General features: G+C 54.8%; 1 protein-coding gene across 1 annotated transcript in view; it reads right to left on the bottom strand.

The window, feature by feature from the left end:
- The window catches only part of ZMIZ1 (zinc finger, MIZ-type containing 1), a 200991-nt gene extending 192687 nt beyond the window's left edge, over positions 1-8304 (bottom strand). The window contains exon 1 of the mRNA XM_011928944.1: positions 8192-8304. The gene's annotated coding sequence lies outside the window, so the exon portion shown is untranslated. The remainder of the gene's footprint in view (positions 1-8191) is intronic.
- Between the last annotated feature and the right edge of the window lie 17396 nt (positions 8305-25700).

The raw sequence follows: 25700 nt of genomic DNA, 5'->3' as shown, positions 1-25700 counted from the left end.
CACACCTGGAGAGGGACCCAGGCACCCAGAGTGCCGGCAGCAGGCCTGGCACTGGCATGGCATTTCCTCTGCATCAGGGTATCAGCCGGCTGCAGCTTTGGGAAGGAATACTGTCCCCTCCCTGTCCCCAGCAGGAGGGAAGAAGGCAGAAGGAGGAAGGAGGGAGTTGGTCACAGAAAAGAGAGGGGAGGCACATCTCTCATTTTATCTTGGGACCCAGATCCTTAGTACATAGTGGGGGCTGCCCTAGGGACCTAATCCCTCATCCTCCCAGGCTGGTCCAGCCTGGCAAATCCCAGAAATCTTAGGTCAGCTCTCCTCCACCAGGCAGAAGCCTTGGGTCCAGCAGCAGCCTTCTGGGCTAGTTGTCCCCCAAGGTGCTGAGGAAACCCATACCTCCCTCAGCTCAGATCCCCGGCACCAGTTCACAGCCTCCAGAAGCAGATTCTTCCACGGAGGCACTTCCCTGCTGTGGCTCCCCAGGTGCCTGAAGCTCAGAGGAGGTGCAAGGGAAACTGAGGCACAAAAGTGGGGCAGTGACCTACTCAGAGGCATTTAGCAAGTTAGAAGCAAAATACAACCTTCCTCCTTCTGCCGTCTCCAACCCCCCGGGGGCATCTCCAGCCTCATTTCTTTCGCTGCTGCGCAGTCCCAGCCTCCACAAAGCCCCCATTATCTGCCCCAGTGTGGCTGCTGCAGGGTCTTGGCCCAGCTGTTCCCTTTGCGTGGAATGCTTTCACTTTGGCTCATAGTCTGGTCATTCTTTTGGGCTCAGCTGGCAACTCACCTCCTCCAGGAAGCTCTCCCTGACCTCTGAGGCCTTCAGAGTCCATAGACCCTGGCCCTAGGTAATGCCATGCTGCCTGTGGTCAGCGGCCTCCCAGACGGTGAGCCGGCTGGACACTCTGCTGAGCCTTGGCAGAGGAGGCTGATGAGGGAAAGGGCAGCCCCTGGTTTCCCGAGTCCACTTTTCTTCCTCACCCCCTTGCCCCTTGTAAGCCTCACACTAGGCCCTGACTCTCAGGCATTGCCCCTAGCCCTGACCATTGGGCCTGCAAATCCTGGCCTCACTGGGGCTCTCTGGCTAAATGGATGACAGGGTAAGCTCACGGTGGCAAACCTCTCACAGCAGGAGGCAGAACACAAATGTGGCTCCACGGAGCCAGGTCTGCGGGTTCCCGCGCAGCTCTCAGTCCCAGTTCTGGTGGCTCTCCACAGGTCCCCAGAGCTTCCTTGGCCCCTCGGGGTCAGTCCTGCCTTTCTGCAGATAGAAGGCTCCTATCGCTGCTGCTGCTGGCCCCTGCCCCAGCCAGCCTCTGCACCCCCCATGTAGCCTACACAGTTTAGGGTGGCCCTGCACTCAGCTGATAGCCTGGAGCGCCATGTTGGCTACCTTGGGGCATGCCCTCCTATCTCTGGGCCTCAGTTTCCTCATCTGTGCCACGAGTGGGGTGAGCAAAATGATTTCTAAAGACCATTCCTCCCAACATGAGAGAGGCTGTGAGTTTGCTTTTGTTCCAGTAAAGGTGCCATGCTTGTGGCCCCACCCAGTGTCTATTACTTGCTGCAAGGTCACTGAGGCTTCGGACCTAGGAACACAGGGCACAGGCAAGGCTGTCCTCCACCCCAATGTGTGGCCTGGGTGTGTGGCTCATGAATCAGAGAGAGACAAACTCCAGAGCTCAATAAGAGCCAGGGGAGCAAACATCAGTGGTAGGGAGAAGCGCCCTCAGTAAGTAACACCCAGGAAACTCTTTACAACCTCACACTCCTGCCAGAACGGGCGCACACCATCCATGAGGCATCCCCAGGACTCTGGGAGAGCCACAGAGAGACCCAGACCCACTTCTCTTGGAAAGGATGCTGCCTACCTGCTCTAGCCTCTGTACCCACCACTAGGGATGCTGTGTGTCCCTGGGTTGGTCTCTGAGCCTCTCTGATCCCACCATGTCACTGGGCAATGTCCACCCCAAGCTCTGAGCTGAGGTCAGGCCTACGGAAGATGGGGTTGGGGGAGGTGTGCAGATTGTGGCACCTGGCTCCACCGTCGGTCGCTTTATCTTGCAGCATTTGAGAAGACTGGCTTTCCCCTCTTGGTAGAAAGCCCCAGCGCCTGGCCCAGCAGAGGTGCCTGGATTGCTGAAGAGGCCGTGGTGGAGCATGAAGGTCTGGCCAGTAGACAAGCCTCCAACCCTGCTCTTCCTGCTACCACCGTTCCTGGGTGAACTGAGTCTTAGACTGGACCACACCTCACCCTTGCCCCAGCTTGCAGGCTGAGGCCAGCCCTCCTAGCTCTCACAAAGGAGCTGCCACTGCCCTACAGCTTCTTTTGGCTCCCCACTCCCTGCAAGTTCATGGCTAGCATTCAAGGCCCTCAGGGGCTGCCTCAGCTATGGCTGAATCAACCTTCCTCCCCAGCTGGACTGTCCTGACCCATGCCACCAAGTTATGCAGAGACCCCAGAAAGACCCTACTCTTCCACTCTATAGGAACCCCATTCCCCTTCCCCCTCCAGCAGGCAGTCTTCTCTGGCTGCCTCCTACAGCATGAGGAAAGAGCTGCACCTACCTAGCAACCCTGCACTGGAGACTGTGACCTCTACTCAGACCTCCGTACCTGGGGCTGTGTTCTCCCAGCTCAACTGCAGATTCACTGTTGGATACCAGGGTCTAGCACAGTGCGGGAGCACAAGGAAGTGTTCAACTCCAAGCTGGCTGATGAAGAGAATGGATCACCCAGCAAACATGCAAGTACCTATGACAGGCAGTTTGTTGTGGTAGTGAAAACACATATTATGGTGTCAGATAAAACTGGGCTGAGTCCTAGCTCCACTATAACCTGTGTGACCGTGGCTAAGTTTCTTAACCTCTTGTGCTTTGAGTTTTCTCATTTGTACAACAAGAGAGTACCAACTTCAATGGGTTGTTGACACCCTTGAAGACTGCAGTTTGTAATCCCTGACCCATCCCAATCCTCTGGTTTTACAGACCAATAAACGGCTTCTCAGAGAGGGGCAGCAACTTGTCCAAGGTCACATAGCAGTTCTGTGATGGGACTGAGGCTTGAACACAAGTCCTGCTCAGAGGGCCCAACAGGACAGCAGTCTCACCCAGGTGACCCAGAGGGGCATCCTACCTTGGGCAGGAATAAGCAATGAGATGCGAACGATTGCCAGCTCTAGGCTGGGGCGGGGTTGTGGAGTCATAGCAGGCTGCAGAGGCTGGGGTGGAGAGCCCGGGCCGCAGGCCACAGATTCCACACAGTGGGAGGAGAGGTGTGCATTCTCAGCTGGCGCCGAAGATTGACAGGCATGCCATATGCGGACCCTGGAATCCCAGCTCCGTGTGGCCATGGGCTGGGCCCTGGCCAGGCCTGCTGTGAGCTGGGCTTGGCATTCAAGGTCTTCACGGCCAGCCCCAAACCGCCTATGTAACCCTGGAAGTCTGCTGACTGACAACTTAGGGTGTGCATGCTGGCAGCCTAAAGCCGCACACCAGGGGTTGGAGGGGCTGGCGAAGAGAGTGCAGCCTTCGCCCCAGGTGGCTGCCCACAGAGCTCTGAGCAACAGCTGTTTGGGATTGCCTCATGTGAAACCCAAATCCAGCCCAACCCCAATCCCTGATCGCCCTCTTCACGTTTTCTTAAAAGACCACACAACCATGCAGCTCCGTGGAGGGAAACCCTCCTGTGTGGCCACAGCCCTGGAGTCTGCCCCCGACTCACTCCCGCTGCTGCCACCTCCACTCTACATGCTAGAAAGTGCCAGAAAGCACTAACCACACTCCAGGTACGGCCGTGAGAGTGCCCATGGCTTACTTCGTTGAATCCCTCACAACTAGAGAGATATTCTCCCCATTTTATAGATGAGTAAATGGGGCACAGAGAGGCGAAGTCACTAATGAGAAGCCACAAAGAAAGGGGTAGCAGAACTGGAAAACCTCCACGCCTCAGCCCAGTCTACTGCCGCAATCCGCCAGCATCCTCCACACTCATCCACCAAGAGTATTCTGAGTGTCTTTCATGAAGTGCCAGCCATATGGAACAGTTTGTCATGCCCCTGACGCGACACCTCTCTCATCCCGCCAGGCTTTGCCCGCAGTTGCAGCCCAGGCCAGCTAAGGCCTTCTCACCTCTGCCCCAGACTTTGGAGCCATGTACACCTGGCTCTAGCCTGCCAAGCAATGTGAACTGGGCTACATCACTTGTGGGGAAAAGCAGGGCTGGGCGCGTATCTACTCTAGCTGGCTGGACCTCTGTGCTCTACCAGGCCCTCTTCAGCAACCCACACACCTCTCCTAGGCCAGGGGCTGGAGCTTTCTACCAAAAAGGAAAAGCCAGTCTTCCCAAATGCTGCAAGATGAGGCGGCCGAGGGTGGAGCCTAGGTACCACTCTCTGCTGCCACTGTCTACACCCCTGCCCAATGTGGGTCTGACCTCAGCCTAGGAACTTAGGGTGGTTGTACCTCTGAGCCTCTGTTTTCCTATCTAGCAAATGGGAATAGGGCCTTTCAAGAGTTCTCAAGGGTGTGATGGGTGTGAAAGGGCTTTGCACACCATAGAGAACTCTATAGTGCAAGAGGTCATGGTAGCTACTGAAGGTATCACAGAGCAAAGGCTGGAAGGAAGGAGCTAGGGGTCAAAGAAGTCTCCATGACATCTAACCTGCAGGAGTGAGTCTGCCAAGGAGAGATGGATGGGTAGGCAAGGGGCAGTTCAGACAGAAGGCTCTGCAAATAAAACAGAGTAGACTCCCCATACCCTCCACTGCCCAGCCTGGTGGATTTGGAAAAGCACAAAAAACCAGGCCACCAAGGTAGGCAGGGGCAGCGCTGGAAGGTAAATGGGGCGGGTCAGGAGAGCCTTGAATACCACTACCTGACGGAAAGGGTTGCCATTCCACCCTGGCCAAAGCTTCTGTCCTGGACTGCTTGGAATAAGCTAGATGCTGGCACCACTGACCCTCCTCTGGAGGCAGGAGGGTACCATCACTCATTGGCAAATGAGGTTTATGGAGATGAGGAGGACTTGCCCAAGGTCGTCAGGCTGGTAAGTAACTGGTGGTGCCTGCACTCGAACTGAGTTCTTGGCGCTAAACCCCACAATTGCTACACTTACTCAAGCAGGGTTGGCTTCATGGGCCGTCACACAGGGCTGCAAGCTTAGAAGGACCCTACTTTCCTGTCAGCATCTTGAAATCCTTTATAATTCATGAACAAAGGGCTCTGCAGTTTCATTTGGCATTGGACCACAGCTAAATTATTAGCTAGCCCTGATTCTAGGAAACTCTGATGGGTATTGTTGGGTGCAGGTGCAGGTGCGAAGGGCCATGAATAAACTCTCACTTTTCTGGGACTCTGGTGGAGCGGAGCCTTCTGCTGGGTCTTCCTTGGCCTTTGACATCAACCTAGCAAATTTCTCCTCTTTCCAAGGCCCAGCTTAAATGTCACCTCCTGGGGATCCTTTCCGATTTTCTTCCATAGGGGAACCTACCACCTATGCCAGGCAGAACCCTGGCTCCCTGTGCTATGGTCCCACACTCTGACCCTTTAGCAGGTCACAGAGCCTCCCAATGGGTACGCAAACAGTGGCTACCTCTCCAAAAGCCTAGGACTCCTCCAGGCCTCTTGGGTACCCCAGAGCTTTCTGCTGGTCAAGTTTCCAGAGGACAATCCTAAGGATGCTTTACAAAGGAGTCGTAGAGAGGAAGTTACTAGTTCATGCTAGAAAGCAGACCCCAGAAAACAGCCTATCTTTCTACTTGCAAGAAAATGGCAGGTATGCCTGCAAATACTAGGTCAGAAATAAAGCCCAGATAATCCCAGAAGCCTCCTTGGGAACCCCCTCTAACATGGAGGGGCTCTCTGGGAAGGAGGGAGGGAAAGGAAAAGGAAATGTTGAATTGAGGAGGGTACAGTGTGGTTAATAAGCACCCAATCCTGGCTGTGCTACTTCCTGACTGAGTGGCCTGCCCTCTCTGAGCCTCAGTTTCCTCATTTGCAAAGTGGGTAATAAATGACCTATCCCTGAAGGGAGATCATGGGAGAAAAGAGCATAAATGTTCACATCTGATGACCTGGATCTGAAGCCCAGCTCCAACACGTATGAGCAGGTGTCCCTAAGAACCTCGCCTACATTTATTGTGCCTCGATTTCCTCATCTGGAAATTGCTCAGTAAGACCTTCTTCTCAGGCTTCTCAAGGGGATTTAGAGAACTCACGGAGGCAATGTGCCAGTCTTCTGGCAGGGAGCCAAATGTGGTTGCTGTACCAAAGCTGGGCACTGCAGGCTCCCAACTCCTCAGCAGTCAACAGGGAAGTGCAGGTGGGAAAGCGGGAGCAGGGATGACACAGACCCCCACTACCTTGGGGGAGGCAGGCAGGGTGGACTGTCGTGCCCATGATTCAGAGAGTACCAAGGCCCCAGGGGATGAGAAGTCTGGAGAGGAACAGCCCCAGCATCCCCACTCTGCCCGTAACCTGTTTGCTTCTCATGAGACTACTAGCTTCAATTTGTTGAAGCCCTGCAGAGTGCCCAAAATTGCTCTCCACAATCTACACAGCAGCCTCTCGTCCTTGCAGCCACCGTATAGGAGGTGGATGGGGATGATTCCTGTATCTAGATGGGGAATGAGGCTCGGAGAGGGCAAGGGCTTGTCCCTGGTCGGTCGCATGGCTGGCCCTCAAGCCCCAACACCCTCCCCAACATACACACAAACAGAGCTCCAGCTCAGCCTCGGCCCAGGCTGCCCAGAGCCTCCCAGGAGCTGCTGGAAGCTTTTGCTCGTGCAGAGCCATCGACCTCTGAATTGCCTCTTCATGTTGGAACGCACCCTGCATTGTGTATGCATGGATATGCAGCTCCGTGTGTGTGAAAATGCTGTGTGCTTATGAGAGTTTGTGCCCGTGTATGTGTGTAGTTCCAACAGGAGCTTGTGAATGTGTATGGGAGCATGCAAGTGCATGCAAGTGTTATCTGTGTGCACTCACGTGGCATGCAGAAGCGACGTCTACGTACACGTTTGTGAGGAAGTGCACATTTGCACGTCTGTATTATCTGTGCACTCACCACCATTCATGTCTGTATGTGCATGCACATCCTGCCAGGTTCTGCTCCATCTACTGCTTCTGTCTCCCCATACGGTAACTCACTTGGGGTCACCTCCCCAGAATTCTCCCCCCAGCCTCTGAACCCTCTCCACGCCACTGTTACGGGGCTTGCCACATCATCGGGATCTTTCTGTTTCTCCATGGAGCAGAGACTGCGACAGGCCCCTTTCCCTTGCACTGCAGTGGGTGCCTAATCCAGGAGCTGGCACACAGTAAGTGTTTAATACAAGCTTAGGAAAACGAACGTGAGGTGCACAGGGAAAGAAAGCCTTATCCAGCCTACACACCCCTCCTCTAGAGGGGGCCCTGGCTGCCACCTCAGAGGTACCTGGAGGCCAGGCCTGGTCCCTGCCGCATCACATCACATGTGATGTCATGACTGCAGACCCACCAGGAGTCTGTCACCTGGTAAGAGCCCCCCTCCCTTTTTCTTGAGTTGGGACAGGATCCGGCACTTCTGAAGACACCCATAATTGCCCTGATCCCCACCCCCAAGAAGAAGCTAGGAGCAAGGCCAGAGGCAGAGTAGGCCAGGGGGGCAGTGCCTGGCACACTGGAGCCACACAGACCTGGACTTGAACCCTAGGCTCAGCTAGGTGTGCCGCCTGGGGCAAGTTAACTTCCTGAGTGAGGTTCAGTTTTCTCACATGTACAATGCTGGTGATTACAGCATGCCTTCATAAGGCTGCTGTGATGCTGAAAGAAGTAACAACTCTATACACAGTACCCAGAATACAGTTAAGTGCTTGTTGGGTTAGAGGATATCATTACTGTTATTTCCATAGGCTAGAGTAGGAAGCTGAGGCCCTCTAGAAGGAAAGGGCTACCCAAGGCTACACTGAGAGTTGGCCGTAGAATAAAATCCAATGTCTAGGTCCCAGGTCAGGACACTCACCACCCTCCTCTGTGTGGCTTCCTTTGAGAGAAAAAGGCCAGGGAACAAATAAAGACTGAGAAAGAAGCCCCACCCCTCCCCAGCCCTCTGGACCCCTGAAACAGCACCATTCACTCTGGGTGGCCTATACTCCCTGTCTGCCCCACATCAGCAGGTGCATAGCACCAGAGGGCAAGCCCATCTTACTCACCTGCTCAGGCCTCCGCCGAAGGACCAGGACTCAAGTCTGCTGAGAGCGTCTGGAGGACGAGGCAGCAGCCCCAGCAGCAGTACGAAATCAGAATACAGCTGCCGTGAGTCCTGTGGGAGACAAGAAAGGGGACAGTGAGCTCCAAGCTCTGACCCTGCGGGCAGCCCCTCACCCATGTCACGGACCTCTAGGTCCTTGCTGCCATCTCCTGGAAGACGGAACTGGCCCACCAACGTGGAGCTACCCTAGACACTGGATACCGCTCCGCCACTGCCAAATAAAGGTCGCAGCTCCTGAATGTCACATTCGAAGCCCCAGCTCTGGCGGAGCAGCCCTGCAGCCCTGAAAGCCACAGACCACAGCAGCAGCCAAACCTGCCCGCCCACCACTGGGTTCTAGTCAGCCCAGCCTCCCAGAGTCCCTGGCTCCGGCCTTGGCACACGCTGGGTGCCCCGATCAGAGCTCTTCTCCCCACTTCTCTGTCTTTCAAGGGCCCCCGGCCTTCAAGACTCTGCTCAAGTGCTTCCTTGGAGCCCTCTCCCACCTGCCCCTCCTTGCTCGTTCGTCTCCAGTGGGCTGTGCACCTGGCCAACCCTGCCTCCTCCCACTTCCCACAGGACACTCTCCTGCTCCAGGCCCAGCTCCTGGACATTGGAGTGAGGTCTAGTTTCTCTCTGTCCTCTGAACTGGTTAACAAAGACCACAGAGACTCCTTGATGAAGGAATGGTGCCGTGAAGGTGTGCAGTGAACCAACAGAACAACATGGGACGACTGAAGGCAGGAGGCCTCCCCGCATCCCTTCCTCTGTTCAATTCTAGAATATGGGGTCAGGTTGATGAGAAGAAAGAGACTTGGTGAAGTTGATACTTTTCTCTGTCATTTTACAAATGAGGAAACTGAGGCCCTGAGAGGGAAAGGGTTCCTCACATGGCGAAAGGCAAGGCTGGAGTGAAGTCCAAACCTCCTCAGGGATGGAAGCAGTGTGGCTGTCTTCCCCCTAGCTCCTGCATGTGCAGACCCCTGGCTTCCCTGACTGTTGCGGGTCAGGTCAACCACGAAAGGCAGCTTCTGGGAAAAGGAGAAGGCAGTGGGAGGCCTCTGGGGTGGAAAAAGTGCAGCAGGAAAGCTCTCGCTCAGAAAAGAGGGATCAGCCTCAGGGCTCCACTTCCCCTGACCTGGGGGCCTGAGGCTCAGGGCGGGCAGAGGGGACATCACGGGAAGCCCCTTCCAGTGTTCACGAGATGCGCCTCCAGCCCATCTTCAGCTGGGTCTTCTAAAGTCCCCTTCTGCTGGTGGGGCACACACTAGACACTAGTCCCACCACTCTGAAGAACAGTATGGAAGGGTCTCTTACCCTGTGACCTCTCCCATGACCCAGCAACTCCATGTCCACAGAATAATGTGCATATGTTCACCAGAAGACATGTGCTAGAATGCTCATAGCAAGGCAATTCATAATAGTCAGAAAATGAAAACTTCCCAAATGGCCACCAACCACAGAATGGGTCAATTGGTGTTTCCACACAACAAACTGCTGCACAGGCTTGGGAATGAGTGATCTGCAACTTCATCCAACAACACCACGAGTAAATCTTGCAAACATAGTGTTGCCTCAAAAAGCCAGGCACAACAGAGAATACACTTAAGACATCCATTTATATAAAGGTCAAGAAGGGCAAAAAGACTCTACGCTTGTAATAGACGAAATACGGCAGGGTCCTCGGGAGTTCCTCCTATCAAAAGGTGGAGTCTGTTCTCCACCCACTGAGAGCTGGCCTTGAGAGTTGTTTAGATCAATAGGATTCAGTGTGAGTGACATTTTATGAGTTATAGAGACTAGGCCTCAAGAGGTCCTGCCATTTCTAGCCTTCCCTCTCTTGGGAGGCTGCAGGCCATGGAGGAGGTGTCTGTCTTACTGGAGGGTGGGGAACTCCCCTGGCAACAGCCAGCACCCACTGCCTGTGTGACTGAGGCCGTCTGGACCTTCCAGTCCAGCAGACCCTCAAAGGTGACTGGAGCCACATGAGCCCAAGGGAATTGGCGGAGGAGCCCAGCCAAACCACAGAACTGTGAGGTTTCATAAATGGTGTCTGCTTTAAGCCACCAAGTTTTCAGGTGGTGTGCTGGACAGCAAGAGATAACTCACAGCAGGCTGGAAGTCAGGACAGTCAGTATCCTTGAGGGGGCAGTGACTAGAGGGCACAGGGGGCTCTAGCCAGTCTGCAAGGTTCTGTTTCTTGATCTGCCTGGCGGCTACAGAAGCATGTGCCCTTCAGGATAATTTGTCAAGCTACAACTGTAGGAGATACACACTTTTCTGCATGGGTGTAACACTTCAATGGGAACTAAAGACAAATCTTTCCGTGGCTCTCTGCCCAGGTGAATCAGGTCAGCCCCGCCCTGGCCGGCTGGCCTCTGTAGCCCATCCCCAGCCCTGCAGGCTCTACGTCAGTCTTTTGTGCACCTCCATAGGCTGCATCACACCTCCACCCCAGGATGCCCTTCCCCTTCCTACCATGCTCAAGCCTGCAGTCAGATGGCACCTTCTCCTGGAAGCCCTCCCTGATCTCCCCAGGCCTTGCCTGGGTGTCCATATTCACACAGTTCTCTCTCTGGGGCTGGGTCTTCCCCAAGGTGTGTAAGTCTCTCTTCTGCCTTCCCAGCTCTCAGAGATCTCCAAGCAGAAGCTCTATCAGGGTTGGGTGGCACCTCTATTTCTCTTCCCCCAGGGTCGAGACATCCCCAGCCATACTGTGATGGGCAGAGCAGGCTTCAGGGGAGAATGGGGGACTGGGATCACAAGATGGGTCAGCTGCCAGCATCCAAAATGGCAATTCTCTCCCGGGGTCCCAGCCTTCTCCCACCGAGATGGAGGGTGGGGCTGAATCTGGGGGTTCAGTAAGGGGCTAAGAGTGCAGGGCTTATGGTGGGGATTATACTCCCCATTTTCCAGTAGACCATGATGCCCAGTAAATGTGCACCACTCCTCCCCTCTTAATAATCTATTAAAACAAAATTGGGAGACCCATGGCAGTAGTATAATGCTGCACCCTCTGGCAAAACAATGCGAACTGCTGGCCAGACAGAAGGAAGAGCTGTAATGCCAGACAGAGTCTGGGCATCGGCTCCACCAAAATCCTTCCATGTATTGACTCCATGAATTGTCCATCAGCCCTGAGTGACTGAGAAGGCGGAAGCCCGCCCACATCTGACCTCAGGTGAGTGACTGGCTGGGGCCTCAGCTGATCCCTAAAACCAGGGCCTTGGCCTGGCCACCCCTCTAAGGGCCTCTTGCCCCCATATTTGCAGCTCCAGCTCTGTCCTAAATAGATATGTGGCCTCTGGGGAAATCTCTCAGCCCTCAGGTCCCCCCAGTGTCATCTAAGAGCTATGGCTGACACACCAATCTCTGATGAGCCAGTTTTCTCTCCTGTGGGAGGAACGGAGCTCCTGATAGGCCAAGGTGGTGCTCAGGCCCAGCCTCTTTCTGCCTTCCTCAGGGTCCCCACTGTACCGGCGATGATGCTTACCAGCTGTAGGATGATGCAGCCACCTCACACACTACAGGCAGGCCACAGCACCTGTCACCTTCCTGCCTTCTACCTCCAGGACCTTTTGCTAAGAGAGGAAGCTCCTTACCCAGCAGAGAGGCCCAAACAAGCCAGAAAGTGGCGAGGCTGGGAGAGGGAAAGACATCAGATCCCAGGGAACACGGTCTGTCCCATAGCAGAGAGAACTCCAAGCCCACAGGGGCAGCTGGGTAGGTCACAGCCTAACATCAGAAGCAACTCTGGACTAGAGTACGCCTTCCACAAGCGGGTCTGCTACCTTGGGAGGTGGTGAGTACCTCATTCCCAGAGGCATGCAAGCAGAAGGGAGCTGCCACGTGGTGCTGTGGGTGCTGTAAGCACCAGAACAGAGCTGGACTCTGTAGTTCCCAAACTCCTCTGCTAAGAATCACCTGGGCTGATTGTTAAACCCACAGCTTCCCAGGCCTCTCCCCTGGGAATGGAAGTCTATGGGTCTGGAACACAGCCCAGAAATTTAAATTTTTAGCAAGTCCTCTCAGGTGATGCTCGGCATCTGGAAAGTTTGGGGGAGCACTGGCAGATGACCCTCCAGGTCCCTCTGAGTCCCTCAGGCCACTCCACCACCCATACCCCATCTGGAAGACACCACCCGGGCAGCAGCCTTACTGCATCATTAAAATAAAAATGATTTAGAAGCTTTAGGAGGGGGCAAAGATGTCAGGGGGAGGGGAGATTCTCAGCCCGCAGCCTGTCGTGATACCGGCGGCAGCTCCTTCCTAGCCCCCCTGGGCCCCCCAGAGCCATCCAGAAAAAAAGCTTAGCATTTGAGAGGGGGGTGCTGACAGCTGTTCAGCTGCTGCTCAGTGAGGCCCCGGAAAAGCAATTATCTTGCTCTTAGCAGAGAGGAGCTGGCTTTTACCCGCCCCTTCCCTCCCTCCCTTCTCCCTCCCACCTTCACACACACACACACACACACACACACACACACACACTCTCTCTCTCTCTCTCCCTCTCTCTCCCCCTCTCTCTCCCTCTCTCTCCCCCAGGCCAAGATGCTGTGGCTGGCTCTGAACCCGCCTTCCCCCACCCCTAGCCTCCAGATTTCTCCGACTCACTCAACCTCCATCCTCAGAGCACATTTCCAACACTTAAATCATTTAGCCCGCTAAACCGGAGACGGCGAAATGGGTGCTATTTCTTAAAAACATACAGAGAGCGTATTAAATTATTGATAGCCATTAAACAGGGGGAAAAAATTAACCAGCTCTCAGCTCTGATCAATCATTCATGCAGTTTCCACTGGGGTGTTTTCTAGAGGGTGATCACTCTGGCAACCTGGGGAGCCAGCTCCTGCTGGGCAGGGAAGGCTGCCGCTGCATGGAAACGGAGGGGGCCGCCCCAGTCCGCAGCAGCCAGCGGGGCAGCACTGCCCTCAGAGGGGATGGGGCAGGGGTCGGGCAGGCAAGTCAGCCTCTCTCCATTTGCAAACTCCCACCTCCTCTTCACCACACCATTCACAAAGGGAGACTCCAGCACCGCCCTCAGGAACCCCCTTAATGAAATCCAGCCTGCTTTTATTGAGCTGATACTACACATCAGGCCTGTAGGACCCACAAAGAAAAAAGCCTCAAGGCACCCACTCAGGCGAACGGGCTCCAAACGTGAATATACTACACTGTGACAGGAGCCGTCAATGGAGAGGGGGCTCAGAGGAAAGGGGGGCAGCCTTGGCCAGAGTAGGGGGCCAGGGAAGCCTTCACCAAAAAAGTCATTCTTGTGTAAATTCTTGGAGGGGGAGCAGAAAATCACCCAGACAACGAGTTGGAAAGGGCATTCTAGAAAAAGGGAATAGAATAACTCAGGCGAAAGCACAGCATAGCGCGGTGCCTGTATGGCAGCACCCACCCTGCCAACAACAGCCTGTGGGGTGGGGGCCTGGGCACAGGAAGTGGAGTGTGGAGCAGCTGGAACTTTAGCCTCTCCTCCAGGCACTAGTCATATTAAGGCCAGGCCAGGGGAGGGAAGCACAAGGCCAGGACCCTCCAGGTGTGGATGGGCAGGAGGTTGGGGTTCACCCCAGCTGCCCGGGCAGCAGCACCTCCACCCCCGCATGGCAGATCCATTTCCTGGCTCTGACTCAGGACACCTAAGCCAGTGTGACGCAGACCACGGAGGCTACAGGCCCAGTATGCTGCCGGTCTCTCGGCCACAGACAAGCCTGGCAGAGCTGCTCAGGAGACAGGCTCCCTCCTACCACTGAGCCATGCCAAGGACCTCGGCACCAGAGCTGTGGGAGCCAGCAGACACCTGATACCACCCAGCCTCGCCGCACAGGGACCATCCACAACCAGAGGCCACTTGAGGCTCTGAAGCCAGGCCTGTCCCTGCCCTGGTATACAGGGCCAGCTCTGTATGCTGAAAGCTGTTCAGAAGCCCTCACTTGCTGCCTTGCTCAGAGCCCAGGAGATCAGGAGCTCAGGATCTCAGGAGCTGGGAGCCAGGAGCCGGGAGGAGGCCCTGCCAAGTGTTGATAGCACCCTTGCCAGAGAAAGCTGCTGTCACAGGGAAACATTCTGGGGAGAGTGGTTGTTTACCACCAACGCCTGGGACCGTCAAGAAATAATCAGAAGAAATTAAATTTGCTAAGTTGTGAAAGATATAAAGGAACCCTCCCTCCCCAAACACCCAGACGTTTTGACCTGGACAATCAGGCTGCTCTATTTTGCCTGGTTTGGGGGAAATGTCCTTAGATCTGCAGGAATGGGCAGGTGGTGGGATATACGTGCAATCAGCCAGGATTGGGAGACTGGGTCCTCAGTTCTGCCTGGGCTCTGCCATCAACCTTCCCCGCTCTGGACCTCGTCTGCTCCTCTCCTCTGTACAGGGACAGACACACATTCCAGGCTCCTTCAGCCATGCTGCTATTACAGGGCAGAGGTGGCTTCCAGGCAGCCTGTCCACAGAGCCTGCCAGGAACATGGGGTTCCTGAAGCCTACCCCAACACCTCTGCTATGCTCACCCGAGGACTTTCGGTGATGGAGCCCAGTGGGTCTGAAGTCATCAGCCATTCCCCTGCTCCCTCACACACCTGTGCTCACACCTGAATTGCTACATGTAACTCCCTCCCTTTAGTTCAGCCTCCACACAGGTACAGGACCCGTGCCAAGCGTGGGTCCAACCTGGTACAGAGCAGGCCGTCAAGGAAGGTCTGCCGATCAGCAGAATCAAGACAGGAACAGGCAAGCGACCCTACAACCCAAATCGAACACACCTGTCCCCCACTCAGGTACTAGCCCCGACTCCCCACTGCCAGCACATCCCACTGCCAAATTTTCAAGTCCTGCAAGTCCTTCACTTGTGAGTTGTGTCCACACTTCTAGAAGTCTCTCACACCCTCTACACTCCAGCCACACCACAATTACTCAGTGTTCCCTGGATGTTGATGCCCCAGGGCCTTTGCATATGCCATTACTGTTTCAGCCCAGCCAAGTCCTACTCTGGGTCAAGCTCTAGCTCCCCATTTGTAACTGTCGCAACACTTTACACTAAACTGAATTCTGTTCATATTTGTTCCAAACACTCAAACAAACCACCCCAGCCCCCAGCCTGCAGCCCCCGATCAGCTCTTCCTAATGGCTAACCTACATCACACCTGCTGTACTTTTAAAAACCATTCCCTGGATGGTGGGTGAAGACGTTCTCAGCCAAGTATAAGTGAGACTGTATTCTTGGAGCTCCCTAAACTGAGGGAAGGGGCAAGCTTGGGAATTTCCAGGCAAAGCCAGCAGAAATTGGCCACAAATGAATCATTAACTCTCAAGTCGAGAGCTCCGAGTAGCTGGTGCCAAGGTCTCAGGCTCTGGCCTGTGTGGGCCCACTTGGCCTCCCCTGGCTCAGGCCTGAGGGTGCACATCCCCCATCACCCCCACCCCCTGGCCATCTGCTTCACCCCACAGCCACTGGCCACTGAAAGCAAAGACTGGGTGGCCAGGGCAGGCCAAATGTCTGATGGGAGAGGGTATGCCTTTCCCCAGGAATGACTCCAAACTTTTGCCCACACTCTTCTCTCCTTCTGGAATGCCATCCCTTCCAGTGAGCTAAATCCTTTTTGTCCTTCAACAACTGGCTCCAGCCTGGCCTGCCTCCTCCCTTGCCTGCCCACCTGGGCCCCATGACCTCCGAGCCCCTGCAGCCCTGCCTCTGTCTACCAGCTGTCTCCTCCCTGCCCTGGCCTGGGTGCCAGGGCCTTGTTTCTTCAGTGAAGCCCCTGCTAGACATTTCATGCTCTACTGGACCCTAGCAGCTATCATTAAGTTGGGCACAGACTGGGAAGCCCACCGGTGGTGGGGACTGCTCATGGGCTCTGTGCACAGGTGCCCTGGTGGTAGTCAGCCCAGGAGCTAGGCAAGGGGAGCAGGTGGGCTGGCAGCCATCTGCATAACTGTGCAAGGAGCCCCTGGCTGCCAGTGGCCACCCCATCTGGAAGCACAGGTGAGTGCATGGCAGATGATGTATTGATACCTGTAACTGGGATACCTGTTAATGAGGTATCATCTGTGTTTCCAGACTTCATGTCCATCGGTCATGAAGTTCATGAGTCTAAGCCCTTCTTCCAGGCAGCTTAGAAGAACTATGGTGAAACTGGAAGCCCCAGACGGCAGTGTTGGCAGTGGGGGCTGCAGTCCTCACCTAGCCCAGGTAAGACATCGTGTTCCCCCGTGGGCCTTCTTTCGGAGCCTCCGAGCCAGCTGCGGTGCAGCCACCATGTGGTTCAAAAGAGATGGGTAAATGTAACCACTGGCTTCCCACTATGGGGCTGGGTGGCTGCAGGGGGCACAGCATTCAGGGTCCCAGGAGCCAGCTCCTTTGTAGTCCGCCAAAATCAGTACCAACCACCTCCTTCCCCAGGGCACCTCTTTCAGGCTGAGGCTGCCAGTTTCAGCATGGCCCTCCCAATTCCCTGGAAGAAAAGCTTGAACTCTTCTTCGATGGGACGGATGCACATCAAGTCTGGAAACACAGATTAAACCTCATTAATAGGTATCCCAGTGTGATATTAATGCACCATCCGCCATGCATTCACCTGTCCTTCCAGACCAAGCGGCCACCGGTATGGCAATAAGGCCGGAAACAAGAATAACAAATACCACTGATTTGAGCAGCTGCTTTGTGTCAAGCTCTGTGCTTAGCTCCACACACATTTCTCCTGAATTCTCCCACCATGCCAGGAGTAGATACTACTATGAACATGCCTGCTGGAAAGATGAGAAATCCAAGGATAATAGAGACGAACACGAAGTAACCTTCCCACATCCAAGGCCAGAGGGTGGCAGCATGGGGGTTTGGATGCAGGTATGTGGCCCAGGCCCTGCATGCCACCCCCAAGCGCCCAGCACCCCTCATCTCCTTTGCTCAGAGCTGGAACAAATGCTATGGGTACCACCCTGCAGCCTTCACTGAATCTTTTTCTCATCTGACCTTCAGAACACTCCATGAGACCACTGGTGAGGGTCATTATTGCCATTTTACAGATGGGGAGACTAAGGTCTGCTGGGGGAAGGAACTGCTCTAGCAGTTTCTGCACGCCTTTTGTCCTCACAGTAACCCCATGAGGTGGCTGTTGCTAAGACCATTTTGCAGGTGGGAAAACGGGCTGCCTGACTCTTGACTGGGCTTCTTCCGTGACCCAGGGCTGTCCTCAAGGCCTGACACAGAATATGGGCGAGTGCGTGGGCATGGTGGGGAGAAATAAAGGGTGGATCAGGAACCCAGTGTGGGGACCTGGGGGTGGGCGCCACATCCCTCCCTCCCAGCCTCCCCTCTCCAGCACCATCCATATGGAGGTGGGGTGGAGATGCTGAGGACAGATGAGGCTACCTCCCCAGTTCCTTCAGGACTCCTGGGCTGGGGTGCTCTATACTCATTTACAATGACAGAGAGTCTTATCCACGAACCTAATGATCAGGCGGGGGCAGTCAAGCCATGCTGGGCACCAGGTGTGTGTTGCACGCAAGGATGTGAGTGTCGACAACACCCATAGTGAAAAAGACAGGATGAGGTGGCAGTTGCATGCCCACACGTGTGCACACAGACATATGCACACAGGCGCACTTGCACAGAGGCGTGTACACCCCTCACCAATGCACATCCACACTGGGACACACACAGGAGAGTGAACAGACATCCACTCTCCAGAGCCACAAAGAGATCAACACAGAGAGACGCAGCCCAGAGGACATAGGCACATGGATGCCTGCAGAGTGCAGGCAGACACACACATGTGTGCACCTGGGCACACCTGTGCTCATCTGCACACAGGCCCAGAGCAGCACACACCTGCATGCTGGGCTAACACAGTTTATGGGCTGTGGGCAGGGATGTGGACAGCCTCAGGTGCACACAGAGCATGTGGGCCTGGGCGTGCCCACCCAGGCGTGGGTCTGGGTGCATGCATGTGAGCCTTGGTGGTGGTCAGCCTCAGGAGCCAGGCAGGGGAGCAGGTGGGCTGGCAGCAAGGTGGGCTTGCAGAATTGTGCAAGAAGCCCCTCACTGCCTCTGTGCTGATGGAGTCAGGCCTGTCCAAAATAGCCCCATAAATCAGGATGCTGCCTGCTGCAAGCATTTACATCACTGTCTCCGGGATGCAGAGCTTAGAACAGAGAAGCAGCCGACCTCAGGCCCTGCCCCCCGATCTGTGTGCATTAGGGGGAGATGGTTGGTATTTGGGGTTCCTTCCACCCAAGGCCACCTCCCCACCCTTACCCCAATCAGGCCCCCTGTCCTGCTAGCCCACTATGTCCTGTCTCCCTCAGGCCTTTCTTTCCCATTCCACCTTTCTTCCTTCACTTTCAGCCTGAGATCTCAAAGTGCACCACCAGCCTGAGCACCACCATCCCATCCCCAGTGCTGAAAGCTTCTCCCAGCAATCGGCACCCTAGGACCTAGGTATGGGTGGGTGGGGTGAAAAGTCCATTTCCAGACAGCAACACTCCAGGTGGTTATCAGATCCGAGATCTGAGCTGGGGTTCATACCCAGTTCCACCTCGGATGAGTGCCACCACCCTTTCTCCCAGCCTCACTTCCCCTGTCTGTAAAGTGGGGACTGGAATGGGCCCTCCCAGGGCTGCTTGTCCTGAGGATCTGCTGCCTAGGGAAAAGCTCCTCTGTGGATGCTGATTAATTATGACTATTAATAATACAACCATCTGTATCTCACAGTGGAGCGAGGATGATTAAAACTGGGCCCTATGCCCCAATGGCAGAATAAATGGGTCTCCGGGTGGGCTTGGGTGTCAACACTAGCCCGGAAGCAGATCGCTGGTGACTGTGTCGGGAGGGGCTCTTTACACTGCACAGACAGATGCTGACAGGAAGGACGGAAAGGCAGGCAGGCAGGCAGAAAGAAGGTGGGGAGCTGGCTTACCAGACGACGAACAATAGACAATTACCCCATGCCAGGGCTCTCAGGCAGGACTCTGTGCCTGCCCCTGGGACAAAGCAACTGGGTCTTTTCGCCTCTTCTCAACTCCACCGCCACCCTACAACACAGCTCAGAAGTTCCAGCTGCTGGAGGTAGTGAAGGGGTAGGCATGAGTGCCATCCTCTGTCCAGAGAAGTTTTGGAGGCTGCTATCTGCCAGGGTCAGGCCAGTGTCCTCCCTGCCTCCTGCAAGCCCTGCTCCAAGTAGCGTCCATGGATAGAGGAGCCTTTCTGCATGTCTCCGAGTAGTGTGGAAGCAATGGAGATGGTCCCTCCTCACCAGTGCACCTCTGACCTCACCCATCCACTTGAACGCTCTTTTGTAGTGAACACATCTGCCTCCCACCTCACATTCACCAGACTGTGAGCTGCTCTGACCAATCCACCTCTGAGAACACCACCGGCATCCCCCCCAGAACCCTCACCCTGAGCCAGACACTGGTAACCCAGTAATCCTCACAACAGTCCCATGTGTGTTTACACTCATTTTATCAATGAAGAAACTGAGGCATAGAGAGAGAAAGGAACTCACCAAAAGTCACATGGCCAGGAAGTAGTTGAAATGCAAAGCATGCTGTTTGCCTCCTGAGGTCTAACCCACTAGGCTACAAAAGCTGACTGAATGAATGAGGCTTAAATAGCAGGATGCAGAAAGTTTTGAGCTTTGTAAGTGGACACCAAAGTGGCCAGAAGATGGGTGTCACGGGTTCAGGCCAGATGTCTGCATTAACTGGCTGTGTGGCCTCAAGCCAGTCACTTGCTCACTCTGGCCTTCAATTTCCTCACCTGAAAAAAGTGAACAAATGGAGCTGCTCCATCCCCTGGCCAGATGCAAAGGCAATGGAAGAGTGAGTGCTCTGAAAATGATCAAAGCGCATGATCATGAGGGCTATACCCACAGCAGCCAGGACTTCCAAAGCGGAGCCCAAACGCCTGTTCAGGCAGGGGCACTCAAGAACAATAGATGAAGGATCTCAAACCAGGGCTGTCCTAGAAAATCTGGGGCACTCGGCCACCTGCACGATGCCTGTAGTGAGGTAGTATTACATGGGCTGCCGCCAAGCCAGGCGGAAGCACCTCTCCAGTCCCATTTGTCGATCATTCTTGGGTCTCATCAACACATTTACTGGGTACCGACCCCGCATCCAGCCCTGGCAGGGAGGGGGTATGGAATGCACAAAGGTTTCCTAAACTCAAGGGCTGAGTGTTGACCCTCCAGGGCCTGCAATGTGGTTGGGGGATGCCCCCTTGCACAACGGGCAAAGATCGGCCAAGGAGCATCTGCTAAGTTCCTATAGGAGCATCTGGGCCTAATCACCCACTGATCACCAGACTGGGTGCTGGCGATGCAATGGGGGCAGGATCTAGCCACAGGCTTGGGGGAGCACGTGAGTCACAAATAAAGGCCTGTGTGCCCCCAGGCTTCCTTCTCACACCCATGGCAGGCATTACCAATTGGTCCCCACACTCTCTTATAGAGCTCCTTATAGCCTCAGAATTGCTACTCTGTATAGCACTCCAGGCTGTCACTCCCAGGCAGAGCATAAAAAAAATCCTACAGCACTTGAAGTCCCTGTTAGTGGAGCAACTACATTCTGCTGGGGTCAGCCACGTCTGGGAGAGCTAAGGTCTTGGTCTCTGGCCTAGGAGATAGCAGCTGGCTCGTGTCAAGCTTAGACCCTCAGTTTGGGAACTTCAATGGAGAGGCACAGAGGGCCTGGGGGTGGGGGGATTTGGTTTTGCTACAGAATCCCAGCTTCTTGGCCAAGACTCTCCACAAGAGTGGGTTCCCTTGGCCCGGATGCCAGGATGGGGCTTTCTGTAGCCCCGCCGTGTTAGGGAGTGTGGTGGTCACCTCTGGGTATTGTGCAATCAGAAGACAATTTACCAAAATGTCCCTCCTGCAACCCCTCCCCACCCATTCCTTCTGCAAGGGCACAGAAATCAGTGAGCACTTAGGGGAAGGACAGTTTGCAGAGCCCCTCACATTTCCTCCCCATCTTCCTGATGTTTGTCATTTCCTTCTGCCATCAAAACTGCCATTAGCTTAACAATCGATTCACAACTTTTGCATAAATACATTTATTTGTAAAAGAACTTTATAATACTACCTTAAACACAAAATTAGCCTCACTCACCAAGGATAGAAGTTAAACACAAAAACAAATAGAAGGAGAACAAACAATGGCATTGTTTTGCTGCCTGCCTGCTGGAGGCTCTGGGTCCTGCAGGTGCTCTCTGTTGAAAAGGGACATCAGCAAGTGTCCAGTCACTGGGGGCTGTCCTTGACACAGACAGCCAGAGGGCTAGAGGGGACTGGGGGCGGGGGGGTTTTCTCAATCCTGATTAACGTGAACTCCTGAATGCCAGCGGTCATTTTTGTTTACCTTTGAGGAGCAGAAAGCAGCTCAGTTCAGTGGCACTCTCAAGATCAAGGCAGCCTGTAACAGGTCTGTTACACAGAAGAGGCTCAGAGAGGTGGGCCCACTGGCCCCAGTTAATACAGCAGTGAGTGGCCAAACCCGGCTTCCGACCCTGGTCTCTTGCCTGAGCACAAGGTCTCTCTTCTCCGTGTGCCTTCTTTATGCCACACGGAGGCACTTAGGCAGAGCAGAGTCGCTGTGACCTGCGTCTGGCACAGTAACAGTTTTAGGTTAACGGCTGTGATTTAAGAGGTTATTTGTCTAAATTTTCGGGAATCAGTTTCTCAGGGAGGAGACAACTAACACATTGGGCTTGGGAAGCTAGTCTTTTTAGAAAATATTTATAGCATTTCAAGACAGTTTGGTGGCAATTGGATCTAGCATCTGCTATTTTCCTCACTTTCCACCATGGCTCTAAAACCCATGGCAGTTAAGACACACACACATACACACACACACACACACACACACACAACAACCCAACAACAACGGCAACCACATTAATGCTGATAGGAAATCAAGGCCCATCGTTTCTTTGACAAACAAAACATGAAGCTGGCATGATTTCAGAAGGCTTATTACTGCCTCTGGTTAAAACCCCAGTGCGCCTCCTACTAGCAATACCTAAGGCTGATGCTCAGAGCGCCGTGGCCAGCGGGCCAGTCCCCAAGGCTACGATGAGGTTCACAGCCTCCAGAGTTGGGTTTGGCAGGACTCCCAGGCCCGGGGCTGTGGTTCTAACAGGAAGCCCCAATAGCAAAAGAGCCCTCCCCTGAAATTTGGATTCTGACTACAAACTGGACAAAGACAGGGAAAGAAGGCAACCTCTGGAAATCAAAGACATCCTACGACCAGGCACTGAGTTGGCCCATCTCTGTACATTACCTTGGTGGGTATTCACCCCTCCAAGCTCAGTGACGTCTATTGTACCCATTTTGCAGATGACAAAACTGAGGCTTTAATAAGCCAGGAGATTGTCCTGAGAGCACAATGGCTTATATGGTAATCTGGTCCCTCTGACCCAATCAGGCAGCCTGGTGTTCCCACCTCACCTCCAGTGACCACCCTGCATGTGGCTTCTATGCACGTGGACTCTATACTCATCTGCTCCCCAAGGTCCTGCAACGTGACTCTCTAGACCAGCCTCCAGGTCTTTACTCACACCATGACCCTCTCAATACCAAATCTCCGCCATTGAAAGGCTGCATTTCACATGGAGACCCTGAAGACCTTCTACTCCATCCTGGGCTCTCAGGTGGGATTCTGAGGTCCAGAGAGGGGAGGGGTCACTACATTGTCTGATGACCAGATGAAAGTGAAGCAGGTCTGCTGTGAAAAATCCCAGAGCATGTTGCTACGCCTGCTGTCCTTCCCATCCCAGTCCAGGCATAGGAGAGGCAGTTGCTAGTTCACAGTAAGAAGTCAGCCCAGCTGGAAACAAGGTTGGTGGTGACACCAGGGCTCGCGTCCAGCCAACGGCAAATGGTGCTTGAATGACAGACCACCTTCCAACTTGTCCAGGTCCAGCCTTTTGGGCAGAGATGTCAACCACTCTGCACCCCCAATCACACCCGCCTCCAAGCCAGGAGACCAGAAGGCCCTCATCCATGATGCACCGGGACAAAACCCCAGGCCAGGTCCCCAGGGAAGCACTTGCCCACACAGCCTGGCTCTGGGCTGGCAAAGAGCCCCACGGAGGAGGGCTGTGCCAGCCTGGGGCCTGGTGTGCCCCATGCAGCTGCTTCCCCAGGGGCTCCCCTCTCCACTCTGATTTCAACAGACACCGAAAACCTGTGTCCAGGTTGGCATCACCCCTTGCCCTCCCTACCCCAGATCCTGTTCTCCCTCCACCCTCCTTTTGGATCAAATGCCCTCTCCAACCCCACCCACCCAGGCATCAAATCCAAAAGTCAAGGAACCATCCTGGTTTCTGACACTCCCCCTCAGCCAAGCCATCTGCCATTTCCACCGCTCACCCTCCTTGTGTGCGGATCTGCCCACTCCTCGCCAGCTCCTTTGCCTGGGTGGGGGCGACAGCCCCTCCTTGGCCTCCCACTCTCACTTCCTTCCTGCTCTTCCTTACAGCTGTAAAGCTTTTCCTGTTTACAGCCCCCCACCCCAGGCATCCCCACAGCCCTCAAGCCCCATGCAGCTGGCCCTACCCGCTCCCCCTGTTTCCCCACATCCTCAGTTCTCGGGCACCAAGCATATTCCTACCCCTGGGCCTTTGCACCTGCTGTTCCCGCGCACCACCTCCTCCACCCACAGTGGCTGGCTGTTTTATAGTTTCTCAAGGGGTCCTCCCAGACTTTCCTCATTTAAAATACGTGCTGCCTCCCCCACTCCAGCCACTCCATAACACATCACTCGACATTACTACTGTACTGCACGCACCACGAGCTGATTACTGTCCTTCTGTGCTCCCCACCCCTGCTCAATGATGTTAGCCCCAGGAGGGTCAGCACCTCCTCAAGCTGGTTTCCTGCTTTCCATCCAGTGGCTAGATCGCTGGCTGGCACAAAACTGATATTTAATAAGTGTTGGTTGAATGAACAAGTGAGTGAACTGTTACGATTTTGTCAGCTCACCATCACCCCCTCAGCCCCCTGCCAGCCAGGTTGGGAATGATCCCACTTCTCAGATGAGAGCACTGAGCGGCGGAGAGGTGCTATGCGGGCCTGGTAGCCTATGGCAGCAAAGCAGCAGCATGGTCTCCTGGTGCTAGGCCAGCACTGCTTCCCAGGTGGCACCTAGGACTTGTCTCCAGCCAGACCAGGGAAGGGACGAGGATTATGGAGTAAGAACCCATGTTAAAGTCATGAAATCGGGTGGCTCCAATATTTCTGTTGCAACTTGAAATGCTGCCTCTCTGAAAACCACATCCTGTCCCCGTGAGCAGGTCTTAGCCTCAGCTCCTGGCCCCGGGCAGCCTTGCTGAGATCCCCCCACACACCCAGTTCTTTCTCTCCCTGGGTCCTGGAATTCACTGGCCCAGCCCCGAAGCTGATGAAGCAGAGGGCGGGGCAAGGGAGGCCTCCTCTCCCGGGTGGGGCAGGAGGAGGGAGCTGAGCCAGATTCAGGTCACGCTGCTGCGCCCACAGCCCTCTGAGGGCTAAAAATAACCGTGTTTATACACTTCCAGAGCTGGGATTTCTGCTTCCCTGTGAGAGGGGCTACAGGCTGCGTTCCCCACTGCATGCCTTCTGCTCCAACTGGGCGAGGCCTGGTCCAACAGGCTAGGACCTGGCTTTCTGGGTTTGTTCCCTTGGGTTGTTTGTAGGTGGAGGGAGGTGAGGAAAAGCTGAACGAGCTGGTGACTCCAGATGGAAAGAGCTTATTGCTAGGGGACAGCTCTTCCTCCTAGGGAGCAGGAGCCAGAATTACAGAGACGGTGGAGAGAGACTGACCCACGTGAGGTCCCTGGTGCCACGGGGCGGCTGGGAGCCAGTCGGAGGTCCCACTTGCAGTGTGACCTGGAGCTGGCCACTCCTGCTCTCTCTGGTCCTCAGCTGCCTCCCTGCATTGTGGCAGCTGACGGTAATTGACAGCTGCTCCTCACATCACATCCTCAGAGAGGGGAGGGACAACGGTGGAGTCTCAGTGTGTGTGTTTGTGGTGGGGGACAGTGTGAGAAACAGCTCCAGCCCCTGAGGCCCCACGGCTGTCTTCATGGCAGATGACGGAGCACACCTGCCAGGACGGCTGTCACCTGGCCACCCACCTCCCTCCCTCCCTGCCCTGGTTCACCCAGATGGACTTTACCACCAGAGGGACAGGTGCCAGTTGCCTACCTAGAGACTACCCCTCCCACTGCACAAGTAGGCTCTACCTTGACCCCATGGCTCCTGTGAACGTGGCAGTGCCAATAAGATACATGAAGGCCACCAGACGTCCACTGGGCTGAGGACCTCACACATTCCAGGATCCAGTAGCCCTGGCCTTTCTTCTCTGACTTGAGAGAAGAAAGCCTGGCTGACTTGCTGCCCCTAGACAGGAACAAAGTCCATCCCTGCTGGCCTGGCTTCAAGAGCTGTGCCCCTCTGACAGCAAACCCCCAGCACTCTGAGCCTCTGCA

Source organism: Colobus angolensis, unplaced genomic scaffold (genome assembly GCF_000951035.1).
Source record: "Colobus angolensis palliatus isolate OR3802 unplaced genomic scaffold, Cang.pa_1.0 Scaffold12, whole genome shotgun sequence".
In the NCBI taxonomy this organism is placed as follows: Eukaryota; Metazoa; Chordata; class Mammalia; order Primates; family Cercopithecidae; genus Colobus; species Colobus angolensis.
The sequence above is the reverse complement of the archived record's forward strand: the minus strand, read 5'-3'. Positions and strand labels throughout refer to the sequence as shown.